We start from the raw sequence: 18,039 nt of genomic DNA, 5'->3' as shown, positions 1-18,039 counted from the left end.
AAAGGAATGTCGCGCATTCCTTGCTCATGTGGTCGATGTGAGCCAAGAAACGAAAGACATTCAGAACATTCCAGTAGTACGTGACTTTCCCGACATCTTTCCGGAAGAACTCCCAGGATTACCTCCGTAACGTCAAGTCGAGTTCAGAATCGACTTAGTTCCAGGGGCTACCCCCGTAGCCAAATCGCCCTATCGTCTAGCACCTGCAGAGATGCAAGAACTGTCCTGTCAACTTAACAAACTGCTTAGCAAGGGCTTTATAAGACCAAGCTTCTCACCCTGGGGAGCTCCAGTCTTGTTCGTCAAGAAGAAGGACGGATCGTTTCGTATGTGCATCGACTACAGGGAGCTCAACAAACTGACCATCAAAAATCGTTACCCTCTGCCTCGTATTGACGATTTATTTGACCAACTTCAAGGGGCATGCTTCTTTTCAAAAATCGATCTAAGATCTGAATATCACCAACTACGAGTGCTAGGGGAGGATGTCCCGAAGACAGCCTTCCGAACTCGTTATGGGCACTACGAATTCGTAGTGATGCCGTTCGGATTAACAAACGCGCCCACAGTCTTCATGGATTTAATGAATAGGGTGTGTCGTTCTTACTTGGATCAGTTCGTCATCGTCATCGTCTTCATCGATGATATACTTATCTACTCTCGTAGTAAGGAGGAGCATAGTCAACATCAACGACTAGTTTTAGAAACGCTACGTTCGGAGAAGCTTTATGCGAAGTTCTCGAAATGCGAATTTTGGATACGAAGAGTCGAATTCTTAGGGCACGTGGTTAGCGAGGAGGGAATACACATGGACCCTTCCAAAATCAAAGCCATTGAGAGCTGTTCAGCACCGAAGACGCCTACAGAAATTCGTCAATTTCTAGGCCTCGCTGGCTACTATCGCAGGTTCATTCATAACTTCTCACGAATTGCAAAACCTCTCAAGACAACGGGTGGACTATCGCAGGTTCATTCATACCGGAATGGAAGTGGGAGCGGATCACTATGGACTTCATAACCAAGTTGCCCAAGACAACGGGTGGACTTGATACCATATGGATCATCGTCGACAGATTGACCAAGTCTGCACACTTCCTGCCTATCAAAGAAACAGACAAGATGGAGAAACTTACAAGAATTTACATAAGGGAGATTGTACGACTACATGGTGTTCCCATATCCATTATCTCGGACAGAGATAGTAGATTCACTTCGAGGTTCTGGCAGTCGTTACAAAGTTCCCTAGGAACTAGGCTGGACATGAGTACAACCTACCATCCACAGACCGACGGACAAAGTGAGAGGACTATCCAAACCTTGGAAGACATGTTGCGAGCCTGTGTGATCGACTTTGGGAAGGCATGGGATATTCATTTACCCCTTGTCGAATTTTCCTACAACAACAGTTATCACACGAGCATAAAGGCTACTCCATTCGAGGCCCTCTATGGCCGAAAGTGCAGATCCCCTCTGTGCTGGGCTGAGGTGGGTGATACCCAGTTAGCTAAAGGACGAGTTCCTAAAAGCACTCTCACGGGTCTGGAGATCTTTCGGGAAACGACAGAGAAGATCGTTCAGATTCGTGAACGATTGAAAGCCTCTAGAGACCGACATAAGAGCTACGCAGATAAACGAAGGAAACTGTTGGAATTCCAAGTGGGAGACCGTGTTCTATTGAAGGTCTCACCCTGGAAGGGCTTAATACGCTTTGGAAAGCGTGGAAAGCTAAATCCAAGATACATAGGGCCTTTCGAGATTCTCGCAAGAATCGGCCCTATAGCTTACAAACTTAACTTACCCCGCGAGCTCAGTAACGTACATTCTACTTTCCACGTCTCGAACTTGAAAAAGTGTCTGTCCGACGAGACTCTTGTAATCCTACTCGACGAGATCGAGATCAACGAGAGCCTCAACTTCGTGGAAGAACCTGTAGAGATCATGGACCGGGAGGTTAAGCAAACGAAACAAAGCCGTATCCCGATAGTGAAGGTTCGCTGGAACGCCAAGCGAGGATCTGAATTCACTTTGGAGCGAGAGTATCAGATGAAACTGAAATATCCTCGTCTTTTTACTTAGTTATTTGTAGCTACTTATTTGCTTAAACTCTAATTTCGGGACGAAATTCCTTCTAACGGGGGGATGATGTGACAACCCGAAATTTCTATTATGTACAACCCTTCACTTCAATAGAAATCAGAACTGTTTCTGCTAACTTTTGAGCTGTGTAAAGTAAGTTTGAGTGTTTTAAAGCTTAGTACTTCAGGGGATAACTGGAGAGAGGATGCTCTAGGGTTCATTGTGCATCAGTAAGATCTCAAAACTCCAAGAGTTTGGAGTTTACGGTCTAAACATGGAGTTTACGGCCGTAAACTCCAAAGAGTATAAATATGACACTTAGTCATTTTACTCATTTTTTTCACACTTTCAAAAGCTAGAACATCAAATCCTCTCAAGTATCATCCGATTTTCCTTCTTGATCTTCAACTTTGTAAGTGTTTCTTGCCCTAATTAGTTGATATCTTACTTAATCTAGTGATCTTACATGATTTCATCCGTGAAATCATTCCATTTGTGTAGATCTTCAAGTGTTCTTAGTTTCACCAAGAACACCAAGAACACACACTAGTGTTCTTGGACTTTTAACACCCTTTCAAGCTCCTTTATTGTAAGTACTCTTACCCTAGTGTGTTATAAGGCTTGTTACACTTATTAATCAACTAGAAAACACAATGAAACGCAAGATCAAAGGTGTTTACGGTCCAAGCATGTTCTTGAACCGTAAACCCTAATGAAAGGGCCATTGTGTGCCCTAGTCCCTTACCAAGCCTTGGATACTAGTCTAGATAACATCCTTGAAGTGTATAGGACCTTAAACATCGAAAACATCAAGGACCATTAGAGTTTACGGCCGTAAACTCATGGAGAAATGGTCCATGGGCCGTAAACTCTACAAAGGGGTGAAATGTTGCCATAATCACTTCCTAAGGCTTAGACTTGAAGTAAGGATGCTTCATTATGACTTCTAGAACTTCAAAACACAAAATGGTAGAAGTGTCATGGGTTTACGGCCGTAAACTCATGGGTTTACGACCGTAAACTCCAAGGGAGTTGGTCCCAAAACCGTAAACTCCAAAAGAGTTTACCCTTGGACCCTAAACTCAAATACAAGACCCTACAACCCTTAGATGCAATCCTTAGTACTTATAGCACTTAAATCAAGTGTTTTTCATGTCCTAGTATGTCTTAACTTGGTTAATTAGTTGTTAAATGACTAATTGGATACATATATGTGTTATTATATGTTAACTAGGATCCTTGTGTGTGTTCAAGTCTTCACTTGACACTTAGCATCCTATACCATCCGTTCATCCAAACCACTCACTACAGGTGAGTTCATACCCCTTAATCAACCTTTTAAATGATTTTAAATGCTTTTATGGGGGGGGGGGGGAATACAAGTTGATCTATTATAGTTATTATATCAATCACATGTGATTAATAACTACCAAACAAGTGGATTTCTTACTTTTCAAACTGTGTTATCAAACAAACTACTTTAAACTGTTTTACAAACTCTTTTACATGTCAAATACTTTTATTAAACTCTTTTAAACTTATATTATGTTAAATGTGTATCTATATGGATATAGTTATATAAGTAGGATTGAAAGGACTTAGGACTGATAGCTCACCTTGCCTCTTGTTCCTTGTTTGGTTGTGGACTTAGGGTATCGGTTATTTGTCCGAAGGTCGTTTAAATCCTAGTCATATATTATGTCCCAAACGTCATTTCTTCCGACGTCTTACATCGTCGTGTTTATAGTCGGTAGTATGGTACAGGCCGATCACATGGTACTTTAAATAACAATTGGTTTAAGGTAGTTAGTACAGCAGTAGTTACTTAATACAACACTACAGTACTATTTCATTTTCCCATTTGCATTCACTTTGTGTCTTCACACAATAAACAGTAATGTAAAAACTATATTTTGTTAATGATAGTCAGATTTGGGAAAATACATACTCTTACAAGAGACACACACACCAACACTTGATGCCTTGGTAGAAGGCTACTTTTAGTAGGAAACATAGGGTTTTCTAGGAGAGTTCAAACAATTACAAACTTTTACAAACTTATACATCACATACTTACAAACACTTTCATACAAACAATGACACTAAATACTTATGATCTCACCAGCTTTAAAGTTGATACTCCCTTTCAAAATAATTTCTATTCTCAGGTCACCAGTAGACAGGTACCGGTGCCAGGTTTTGAGAAGATGGAGCTCGTTCAAGACTCATCTTTTATTTTGATTCATATTTTTGGTGTCTATTTAACTTGATAGAACACACTTGTATTAAATTATATTCTTAATGCAATGGATGATGTTGTTGCTTGTTTACTACTTTGCATTGTTGTGATACTGTACATGACGTCCTCCACCCCCGAACGTTTCCGTCGTTCCGGTTTTGGGGTGTGACATCTTTGGGCTCTCAAGGCCTCCTATAGGCCAGATCTGAGGTCCTAACCTCAAACCATGCACAAATAACTCAAGGACACAAGATGATTGGAAGAAAACCCTAAAAGCTCCGAAAAATGGGATCTAACAAACAAGAGGTCAAGATGAGAGCTTTATACCTCTGAGTAGCAGCTAATGACAGAAGAATGCAAGATCCACAGCCTCCTCTTGATAAGATCCACCAAATCTTCCAATCTTTCCTCCAAAAAGCTCAAGAATGCTCAAGATGGCCTCTCTTTCTCTCTCTATGCAACAAAAAGGGCAGGTTAGGGTTTCTCTCTGGGGAAGGTAGCCGCAAAGGAGGCTATATGTGCCTTTAAATAGGTCTCAAACAGGGGATCTAGGGTTTTATTCCCAGCGCCTACTCAGCGAGTCTACTCTCGGACTCGTCGAGTAGATTATTAAAACCACGTGGCCACCCCGCTTCTACTCGGCGAGTTATAGCACCAACTCGTCGAGTAGATCAATGAACCTCAAAATAAATAATTAAAATAACATACCTGGGAATCCGGATGTTACACTTCATTTCAATCCTAAAAGCTTGGATTGAGATTTTAATCATCTTTAGTCAAGAATATATATATATATATATATATATATATATATATATATATATATATATATATATATATATATATATATATATATATATATATATATATATATGAATTTCATGTTGGAATGGTTCAACAAAAGGGAATTCTATATATATTGCGTTCTCAAATTTCGATTATGATTACGGCATCCCTCTTCATAGTCGATTTTTGAAAACATGGCAAATAAAAAATACTGTAGTAAAAGACTGATCTAGTATCATGTCTTTATGTGAGACATCATGAATCGTGTCCCATATGCTTCGGGTATAGGGTCGATCACATGTGCTATAATATTTATCTGTTCTAAATTTTCATAATGCCTAGAGCATTAAGAGGGAAAAGGAATAGAACCGGATATGACTGAAATGATTAAGCAATTGTCGAGAACAATCTGAGGTTTACCTAAGATTGGTTTCTCATGGACAGTTGGAAGTATGATGTTAAATTTTGGAGAAGGACCATATTGACATATTCTAAAAAGAGATAGCTCTTGTTCAGAAGTGATAGTCAAAATGGGAATATGGAAATGTTTTCCATATTGGGAGTTGGATTTTAAGAATCTATGAGAAAGTTAGAAACTCTTATGCAAGAAGGATATTCAAAGGAATGTACTTTGAATGTGAGACTTCGTTTCCATGGAATTGATCTCCACGGGAATACTTTGTAATGTCTGTTGTCGGGTCTTTCTGACTTTTGTGCATAGTCATTGCAAGAGGATCAATGCATATGATTTTAAAACCTAACAGATTATAGTAAATGACAAGAATTTGATATTCTTACAATTACAGTAAGGATTTGGGATTGTGAAATGAGCATCATTGGAATAATGTTCAATTGATCTACTTCACAAAGTAAGGATCATAGACAAACATAGTTTGCATACTTGGAGTATGGCATGACTATTGTTTAGAAAACATAGTGTACATGCTTGGAGCATGGGACAACTATTGTTTTTAATTCAAGTGTTAAGTTGATAAATCGAAACAGAATAATGTGTAATCAATATGGTGATGAATAAAAGGTGTTTTATTTATACTCATAAGTGCTGAGACCATATTGGATTCAATTATTCTTATGTTTCACTTTGCATGTTTTGACATCCATAATAACTAGGTTATTCTTTCCGAATGACTAAGTTATTTAAACTCTCCACAGTCAGTCATATGTTGGAAGTAGGTATGAATCAAGACTGTCATGAATTGAGCTTGTAGATGTCTAAGGTGTTAGACATAGTAAGAGTTGCTACAACATTCATGAGTGCTCATAAGTTCTGATTATTGGATTTAACTCACGCTCACTTGTATCACTTCATGGAATTTATCTCGAGTGATCGTGAGACGGTAATATCATATAAGTCTTCAAACCTAGAGATATGAGTTGTTACCTATGAGTTGGTTGTACATTGATTGCACGAAAACGCATCAGTAACTTGATGTTATAAAACGTGCCTTTGTGTATAATTCAACAACTAGTAGAACAAGCATATGAGTCGAAGTTTATCTGTTCCTTTTAGTCCTTGGAGGATTAGAAGCGATATCTGGACCCCTCGATGATTTTGTTTTGACCTATGTACCGGGCCCGGTCAGAATCTAATTGATGTGTTCAATTTAGTTCTATATCAAAAAAATCGGAAATCGGGAAACAAACTGCTGGATAATAAGTACGACGTTGTTCCATGTATTTGTCCGGCTGATATCTTGAGAACAGAGGATTATATGATCACTTATCTAAAATGGCGCTTCATAGTTCAACAGAGTTTTGAGAGCTACGATTGTTGGTTGGTTCCTGAAGTCATATCTGTAAATATAGTTATTAGACTTATCCAAGTGGGAGACTGTTGGATAAGGTGTCTAAGTCCATAACAATATTTGAGGTGCACTTGACCCGACCCGACATGGTCCATTTGGGTTGCACTTCACCCGAACAATTTGTATTGATAATCTTTTGAGAATAGTATGTTTATGATTTATTAATATATTATAAGGTATAATATACTAATATGAAATCATATTATTTAATTAGTATTGATCTTAAAATAATTAAGAATTAATTTAGTGATAAAAAAGGTGACTAATTAAATATAGGCTCTTGTATTTATATAGTGTGGGCTAATGCTTATTTAATATGGGCTAGGCTTGCATGGGAGTCCATGGGTGGTCCATGGAGCTTTTAACCCATGGATCCTTGGAAAGGAAGAGTCATGGGTATTAGGGTTTACATTGATGTAATCCTAATCCTCCACGCTATATAAAGGAGTCTTTGGCACTTGATTTAGCACTAGTTGTGTGTGAACAAGAGTGGTGGCTGATTTCAAGAGTATGCATTATTCTCTCAAGAGTTTTCCAAAGTTTTTGGTGATTTGTGATTTCCATTTGAGGCATCCAAACTATTGGTGCTAGGCTCTCAAACTCCAAGCAATCAACCACCACTAAAAAGTATGTCATTCTACTAGTAACTTTATGATTCAAGTTCCTCATGCCATGCTAGTTAGGATGTAAACCTTGGAAATTCTTATTTGCATGTATTTTAGAGAAAACATAGATCCAAGGTTTATAGGGTTGCATGTATACTATAGGAGTGTTAGAATGCTCAAAACCCATCAAATATGATATATCCATGATTTTTATAATTTAATTTTATTATTTATAATTATGGTTCGTTAGTTTTAAAACCACTTATTATTATTAATAAACGAAAGAAAACTTTTATAAGACACTTATTATTATAATTAAAATGTTAAACATATACTAAAATATAAAGTGATAAGATAGACAATTTGCATTTTAAAGAGACTTACATGGATACTATGGATAATATTGCACATCTAGGATTTTTCTATTAATTATTACTTTGAAGCAACACAAACATACAAACATATATACAATATTTAATTAAATATTATCTATATCACTTTCCATAACATATGATCGATAAAATGAATCTAATCTAATTTACATTAAAGTTTCAACCAAAATATACAATGATTGATTTAAAAGAATACTTAAACCAAGAAAAAATATAAAAAAAGAATTACTATAACAAACTTAAAAATGAAAAAGTTTAACATAATAACATGGCTCGAAAAATGGTCTAAAGCCCTCAAACCAACACAAAACCTTTAAACTTTTTTTCTTTGTGAATTTTGTATGTGATTTGTATTTGTGTGTCTACTCAAAGAGAATAGCGTTTTTATAGTAGACTATCCATTAATTGTTTATTGAACATATTATATAAGTTATAAAACCTTTCATGATGTGTGATTAACTACTTTGAAGGTGAAAAGGTGTGGGGGTTTCAAATGCATGAGGTGCTTGGAAATTTGTGTGGGGGTTTCAAATGCATGAGGTGATAGGAAAAATGTCTCCTTTATAAGTATAACTAGGCGAATCCTCGCGCGTTGCGCGAGAATAGAATTATATAGTTAAAATAATAACTTTTACCAAATTATTATTTAATATTTCTACTTTGAAACAAAATGTTAGTAGTAAATCAAACATATAGTTAACATATTAGTTTTATTAAACATTATAGTTTAATTTTTAAGTCATTGTGATATATATACAGTTATTTGATAATTTTATAAACCGTTTAAAATTGTGTAAATTATATATCAAATGAATGATAATATAACGGGTAACAAAACGTATGAACAAAAATATGAACTGCAACTTTTAGTAACATAAAAATAGAAAAACATCTATTATAACATTTGTATTAAAAAAGATATATATACAACGAATAATAAAAAATATGAAAAATAAACACTATAACTTTTAATAACATAAAAACACTAAAACATATATTATAACATTTATATTAACTCTTCATATTTAAATCACAAATATCTTCAAATACATTAATGTTTTTAATGAGAAAAACTTTACAACCTTATAAAAGAAAGGAAAATTAAAGGTTATTAGTGATTACTAATTAATAATCATAAGTTAAAAACTCTTGAGTTGTAACTAATAAATATATCGAAATTAGAAAACTCTTGAGTTGTAGTGTGAGTTTCAAATGAATGCGGTACTTGGAAATGTATATTTATTATTATTATTATTATTATTATTATTATTATTATTATTATTAGTATTATTATTATTATTATTATTATTATTATATTCGTCTAAATAATTGGTTTTGATGCATCATTTTAATCCCTTCAATTATTAAACATAAAGATATTTAATTATAAATTTATAACATACATAGGTGCATATACATGTTAAACAAATCACATATATATATATATATATATATATATATATATATATATATATATATATATATATATATATATATATATATATTCGTAAATGTCATATGTAATTCTTGTCGTAGTAATATGGATACATTACTTTCATATGAAGAACATATCATGATAAGTCTATCATAATTACATATCAAATGTTCAAAATTATGTTATCTTTTAAATATGTTGTGTAGGATAACCAACAAAAAAATAATAGAAAATAAACATAATCAAAATAGAAAAACTACAATCAAATAAATAAGAGCATTGGTTGGTTGAATATATAAATAAAGATGTTACATAAACATACGTTTAAATCAAAAGAAAAAACTAACATTTGTCAACTTTGTGCAAACAAAAAAACCTATATCCATTTTATGAATCTTCTTTCTTCATTTAACACCATTCAACCATAGAAACTTGATGACAATTCTTCATTAACCTGCAATCAAAATATTTTTCTTGAAAAAGAAGAATTAGAAAGATATTCCAAGCAAAACATTGATGTTTGGAGAGTCACATTCAAGATTGAGTAATACACACAAATCACATATAAAAATTAAATGAGAAACTGAATATAAAGAAAGAATAGAAAAGCTACATTTGTTTTGGTTGAAAGAAAAAATCATATTACAATTACCATCGATGCGACATAACCCATTTCTTCAAATCATCATATTTGGATCGTGAATGCTTCAACTATATGAAAACTTTTGAATCACAATATCTTCAAATCCTTCTTACATGTAAGATTTTATATAACATAAAAGACACAAAAGATTGGCATTTTTATAGTAAACTTTTCACTAAATGCTAATTAAACATAATATAAGTTATAAAACTTTTGAGTGTTAAATCATAATTCAGAAAACTTTTGAGTTGCATTAGTTAAAAATGGGGGTTTCAAATGAATGTGGTTTGAGGAAGTTAAAAAATGGGGTTTCAAATGCATGAGATTCAAGAAAAAATGCTAGCTTTATAAGTATGTATGATATGATATAATACTAGGCGAATGCCTGCGCGTTGCGCAAAAACACTTATATAGTTGCAATCTTTACAAATATATGTTTTCTTAAATATAACAATAACGTTGTTAAATTTGATATAATAATTCTTATACTAAGTTGATATAATATATTGATTATTTTGAATTATATGATAATATATACATCAATTAAAACTGCATAATCTCAATCGTTTAAATGACCTCTACCTATAGGTTGCGTATGAATGAAAATAAAAAATAATATATGGTTTAATGTTATTTATAGTTGTTTTTATTGTTAATTAATTTTTTAAAATTTATTTGCTTAACGTTTTAATTTCTATCATTGTAACTATTGAAGACATCAAACATTGTTTTTTGTTTTTAAAGGTAACAATATAATTATTTATATAGAGTTATTTTTAACTATTGTTATTGTAAGTTATTTTAAGCTACTTATTTGAAAACTTTTAGCGATTATAAAAATATATTTAGGAAATATTTTAGTTAAATTAAGATTACAACTTAGTTTTTGCATTTAGCACTCTAATTTATCATTTTTAACTATTCACAAAATATTCTTTGAGTTTTTTAAGTGGAACTGAAATTTATATTTAAGTTAACCACGTAATGTTATATTTAAATTAACAATTTAAGTATTTTATACAAACTGTTCAAAAAATGTAGCTTTAAACTGATAATGGTTTACATACAACAACATATTAAATCTAATAAATGAAGTATAATATGTTAAAAGTTAAAGATATAACTTTATAAGTAGAAGTAAATATATTATTTTAATATTAAAATTAGTTTATTTATGATTACACTTTAGGTTTGATATTTATTTAACCTTATTAACCAACTTATAATCATTATTAGAAAGACACTACAATTTATCACTTTTAACTATTTACAAAATATTATTTGGGTTGTTTAAGTTGAACTAGAATTTATATTTAAGTTGACCTTGTAATGTTATATTTAAATTAACAATTTAAGTATTTTATCCAAACTGTTCAAAAGTTGTAGCTTTAAAATGATTATGGTTTACATACATTTTAAAACTAACAAATTATACATAATATGTTAAAAGTTAAAGACGTAACTTTATAAGAAAAAGTAAATATATTATTTTAATATTGAAATTTAGTTTATATTTGATTAAACTTTAGGTTTGATATTTATTTTACCTTATTAACTAATTTATAATCATTATTAGAAAGAAACTGAAAAGTCATGGGAGTTTCAAATAAATATGATGAAAGGAAAAATGATTCCTTTATAAGTATATATATATATATATATATATATATATATATATATATATATATATATATATATATATATATGCTTATTTTTTCTAGAGAACCAACAAAATGAATGATTAAAAAAGTAAGATGATTCACAAGAAAAATTTCCCAAAAAGCACCTTTATGATTCATTTTTTAGTAAATCAAGCAAAATTTCAATTTTATGACAATTTTAATGAAAAATAACAAAATCATCGCAAAAATGAATCATCAAGATGTTTTATCGGGGATGTTTTTTGTGAATCATGTTATTTTGATTCATCTATGTAACGTCCCAGTTTTCAGTATAAAATTTTCATTTTTGAACTAGAATAAACACCAAATTTCATAAATATATAAATTCCAGAAAAAATCATTTGTTCATAAACCATAATCCAAAATTAGAGTCATAAAGAAAGGTATTGCGTAATCTCCAATCATAAAATTGTTGATGTTTGTATACAGTCGCGCCTTCTCCTTCCCACGATCATCTGAAGCTGAAAAATGTTTAATCTACAACTGTAAGCACAAAACTTAGTGAGTTTCCTAAAATATCACATACAACACATCATAACTAAACATATATAATAGTGGCAAGTTATCAGCAACCCCGAGTCATCAGCGACTCAAATACAAGATATTCGGGTTATCAACTACCCTAAGTCATCAACGAATCATGTAGAACATATTCAGGTTATCAACAACCCAAGTCATCAATGGCTCAAATACAATATATGAATATAAAACAATAGTCAAGTTTCTACCAACACAACTAAACATACATCTCAAGCACAACAACTACGACATTATAATGTAGTGAGAAAACTCACCTTAACTAAGCAGAAGAATCTTAACAGCAACCTCAACAATAAAAATAGCTAAAACAAGCTACCTAAAGCCAAACTGGAACCAGTCCTTAGCCAAACACTCAATTCTACCAAAGTTTGGCCAAATGTAAAACTGGTCAAAAAATCAACGATAAAAGTAAACACCGACCACTGTGTCACAGCCAATCCCCTTGATTGCGATATGGTCATTAGAGGACAATACATACAAGGGTCTCGCAATCTACCGCGTCGTGGTCGGCACCCCATTGCACCACAAAAAATGTCCATAATAAGTTACTCCATTAAGCTCTTAACCCTTAAGTCTAAAGCTCTAAAGCTCATATATGGATCCTAATGATGTCTTAATGGATAAAGTTTCCAACTTTGTCCATTCAAACATCCCAAATAACCTAGATCTAAAACCCTAGTTTCTTAGAAGTCCAAAATCCCATTTTCTTCATATATGGAGTAAAGAGAGCCCTTGCATGCACTCTCTACTCCATAAACACAATATATTTGAAGTAAAACACCACCCAAAGATTGTGTAGTTGTCCAAACTACGAAGATTAAACCATCCAAGGGACTAAAACACCAAATAAAGCACTAAAATGCAAAAAAAAAAAAACTCTTAGATCCAAGGCAAAATACCAAAAAACAAGGAACTTTGTGACTTACAAAGGTCCAGAAAGTAAATGATGGCTGAGATCTTCTGGAACCAAGCTTCAATGGCCAAATTTTAGAAAAATCATCACATAAAACCACCAAAAACCAACCAAGAAGTGTAAGAAGAGAGAGAAGGTGTTCAAGTGATGAATGAGGGGGCTAGGGTTTGCTCCTAAGGAGCTCTTGATGTGACGGAGGCTGAAAATGAACTAAAACACGGAGGTATAACCTTTAAATACGGGGGAAAACCTAATTTTTATGGGCTTGGGTTGCACAGCTTGCCACATCTTGGTAACCTTCTTACCATGTCGTGGTGACGGGCTTCAATTCTTCCATTCCAACTTCAAACAATCATAAGTTCTTCATTCCAAATCCGTTTTAGTGATCATTATATGCACGTGAAAGTATAAACAAGCCCCACAATTCTAGCTAATTACTATCGACTTAATGATTACCGAAATTAATTCATTAATACATGCATAGGGTCCAAAATATCACTATTTCCCATTCTGACCTGTTTGGCACCAAAGCACAACCCAAGGGCTTAAATCACTTAACCATCATCATCATCATCATCATCTAATAAGGTATAAAATTATTCCCTTGAAACCCAATGTTAAGATCGATATATTTTATATTCAATACAAAATATGAAAGTGATTTAATGAACGAAAATAATATCAAATGAAACAAGCTCAATTTGTATTAATAATAAAAAAGAATAGTTTGCAACATGGAACTATTCTGTGAGTGTAGAAATGATTACAGAAAGAATTGTACAAAAGAATGGGAACAGTGCACTATTTATAGACCTACTGAACAAGGATTCCGAAATGGACAGTCCCATTTCGGAATCGGAAAACATACACAAAATTCCGAAAACAGAACTAATTGACACAACTCATAATATCTTAAAAATCTCACCCTTTGTGTCAAACTGGAAGGAGGCCTTCAAGGTTGTCTTTTTGCAACAAAGATCTTCGGCATTATGTTCAGAAGTAAGCACCGAAGTGTCATATACCAACGAATAATATCCCCAAACACTTGATGTCAGTAGCAGAGTTTGCTTTGTGAGCTTTTGCGGAGGATAAGATTGTCTTGAGAGCTGAAGAAGAGTATAGGTGTTTATCTCTTAAAAAGAACATACAATTCTAAACTACATCACCTTTGTTTCTCTTATAAACAATTTTCCAATGCTCTTTTCGTATAATCCTTGTCTTCAAGTGTTGGATGTATTTTGGTTGCTCTTCGGGTTTCACAATTGACCTCTTCCTCAAAACGGATGCGATCTCACCATCCATTTTCGCAATCTCAAGAATGTAACGCTTGATCATCCTCTTCAAGTGTTCAACAATGGGCTCGTACTTCTGAACATCCTTTGACACAATGTGAAACAGAGATATCCAATCGTAGGGGCTCATAAATGGCAAGTCAGCCAATGTGAACTCATGAAGCTCGTGATTGGTACCTCGAAATCCCTTAAACTGGATATTCAAGAAGTCTTCATTCTGAATTGGTAGCCCAACCTTCAACTTTGCAATTTTCTTCAAGTTCCATCTCTGGTATTGCGGCTTCACATTCTTCAAGTAAAACAAAAAGAGCTTTCGGTTTATTTCACTGTCGGAGATAATGGATTTCTCAATCGATTTGAAGCATCGAAAGAGAAATGCCCTCGGAGTAATAGGAAAATCAAATTGACATTCAAAATTATTTGATAGATCAAAGGAGGTTGTGGGCTCCAACCAGTAGAGATTATGTTCCTCTATGGCTTCCTTCTGAATGCGTTCAAGAGACCATGCTGGAAACAATGATTTTTGGTTTCAAGAGTAAGTTTCACAACCTTGGCATCGACTTCTTCTGCCTCAAACTGCTTCTTAAGATCATTGAGCTCGCCAAGCTCTTTGTCATGTTTCTCCATTGTGATCCTTTCAAACTCTGTCATTTTCGTATTTTCATCATGATCCTCTTCAGCAATCCCTTTTCCTTTGTCTTGATCTTTTCCTGATCCGGAAGCTTCATTATCCTTCCGATCAGTTTCAGCCTTTACATTTACTTCCTCGTATCCCCCTTGTTTCGCCAAAGCACTGATTCCCGAAACACCCTGTATTTGATTGAGCATTGTGAACATGGGTTGAAGCTTTTAGGAGAGATTTTATCTAAGAGAGACAGTGATTGAGGAATCGCGCATTTCTACCATTCGAACCAAATAATGGTTAATTTCAAAAATGCACCCTTTGATCAAGGCTCTCTCATCTTCAAGTTGAGCAATTGACTGTGTAGCATTCTTTAGCTTCACGAAAAGGACCTTGGTCTTCTGAGTCTTCTCAAACAGTTCATCCATTATTTTATTTTCGATGGCCAAGTCCCGTTGTAACTTTTCAAGCTTGGTGGAGAGGATTGTACTCAGTTCAGCATTCTCAACTTTGATTTCGGCATGTAGCTTAGATAGAGCTTCTTTCTCAACTTTTAACGAAGAACGAAACCCTTCAATCACTTTGTTCATGGCAGTCGTGCTATTGTCCGAAGAGATTTGGAAATCAACCATGAATGATTGCACTTCTTGATGTAGTTTTTTGACTTTTCCAATCGCTTCAGCAATCCTCTTTTCAGAATCATGAATGGCCTTCAAAGATTCTTCAATGACCTTTGCATTCGAGGAGGTTAGCATTTCAATAGTGGCTTTGTGTGTTGTAAGCAGATTCTCCCATTTGGTTGAAGAAAATGCATTGGAATGCTCTAGGATTTCGTTAAGCTTCACATTTAACTTTCAGAACTGACCTTTCGTCATTGTGGCATCATCGTCATCACTAATATTGATTGTGAAGGGGCTAAAGACGAAATCAGTAAAAGTGTCTTGGTCATCTTCGACCAACATGTAACCATCCTCATTGACTAGAGGAGCAGTTGATTGGACTTGTTCAGAGGTCACATCGATGTTGACATTTGCCCTCGCATTAGATGTGTTGATAGGGATGCCAGAAGTTTGTATTTCCTCTGAAACGGATTCGAATATAGGGACTTTCGGTGGAGTAGATGTTGAAAAGGTAGTAGGAATTGTGGAATCTGTAAAAATGGTTGAGGTAATCGGAACGGAAATTAAAGGGAGGGAAGTTTAAACAGTGGTTGAAGTTGGGGCAGTTGTGAGTAATGTTGGAATGGAGGATATCAGAATTGTTGATGGAATAGGTAATGTTGTGCTTTCGGAAGATGTAGTGTTAAATGGTGGAGATGGAGGGGTGAGGTTGATATATGGTTCTTTGATAATTGAGGCAAAGATGTCTGAAGTGGGAGGAGATGAGGGTGGAGTAGATGATACCGTCGTAATAGGTTCGGAAGTTGGAGGTTCGAAAGTGTGGGTTGTATCCTCTTCCTCAAGATATTGATCACTAGTAGGTTGAACTTTCGATAGGGTTCGCTCGTCATAATTTTCTTGGAGAACCGGACTTGGGGATCTGCGTTTCCGAGCAGGTTTCTTAGTTTTCTTTGGAGCCCTCACAGATTCCGAAGCTGAAGCCTTGGCTTTTCGCTTACCTCTCCTTTGTGGTTTGTCACCTGCATCGAGAACCTATTGTAATTATGCAGGGATTTGACGGATTCCAGAAGAGGTTAAGGAACGTAGTAGTATGAAGCTTGGGAATCTCTGCCATTATTAGGTCCTTCATCAATGGAACCTTATAGTGCAGCAATACCTTTTTAACCATAACTGACCAAAAACGAGCACACGAAATTTATGTGTGTCGTGTGGTCAAGCTAGTGCTCTGAACGAACTAACCCCAGATAACTGATCCATAATCCAAGTTCACACCATTGAAGAGCCCAAACAAAAGAGTGTAGAAGATCTTGCTAGCGCTGTCAGAACCTGCAACCCGTTCTGAAAGACCTTTGAACAGAATTATAAATAGTCCATTCCATATTAGTGGAAAGAATGCCTTTCTGAATTTTGAGATAAGAGAGATATCGCCGGTATATCCCATTTGGTGAAACATCTCGATCAGTCTAGTTCGAGGGATTGATTCTTGATCGACACATGCAGCAGAAGATGCAAGCCCTAGCAGCTTGCAGAAATTTGGCTTGTTGATTGAGGTTTTGTGGTTGGCAACCTCGAAGCAAATAACCTCATCTTGTAAGTTGTAGATGGTTGATGAGTACGCCCTTGACAGATGCACCAAAGGAACTTCTTTTGCCATTTTTAGTGCTTTCATGAGAGGGGAAAACTTTAAACACTCGATAATAGGGCGAAGAAGAGCATTGTAACGAGGAGCGTCCAAATCAATGATCATGTTTTGGTTTGGCTTCAATGCGAGCATGATCACTGAATTGGATTGGTCAGCAAAGGACATGTTCTTAGATGAAGTAGCCATTGTTCCACTAAAGAAGATGATGAACAGTTGAGAGCTTTAGCGGTTTTGCCTTTAGAAAGTTTAAGAGTTGTGTAAGCCGTAAAGGATAATAAATCGATTTCCACGCTTTTATATGAGATAATGATGAGTAAGAGAAACCATCATTTCACGTTTCCAATTAGCCGAAAATTTAGCCTGTAAAAGTGTGCCAGCACATCATCTTGTGTTAGAGTCTGTTGCAACAAACACACGTGTGTCAGAAAATTCAAAAGTTGCGCCTTTTCTTTGATCCTTCAATTCCAAAGACATGTTTTTTCGAAATTGCAACTTTCTTAACCAACAAGCATCAATCCAAACAGTAACAAGACTTGGTAAAATCACAAGGATTTTAGTGCAAGTGAAAGTGTGCCAAAGAAAAAGAAATAAAGCAGATTTAAGTGTGAGGGATTAAGTGATATCAAACGAGTTTGACATGAAAAATAAGTATGATCCCAGGCAACAATCTCTTCCTTCTGAGTCAAGAGAGACTCCGAAGTGAGTGTGTGGTGTCCCGTTGAATTA

Source organism: Lactuca virosa, chromosome 1 (genome assembly GCF_052849685.1).
Source record: "Lactuca virosa cultivar CGN04683 chromosome 1, Lactuca_virosa_CGN04683_v6, whole genome shotgun sequence".
Lineage (NCBI taxonomy): Eukaryota > Viridiplantae > Streptophyta > Magnoliopsida > Asterales > Asteraceae > Lactuca > Lactuca virosa.
This window is presented reverse-complemented; position numbering follows the sequence as displayed.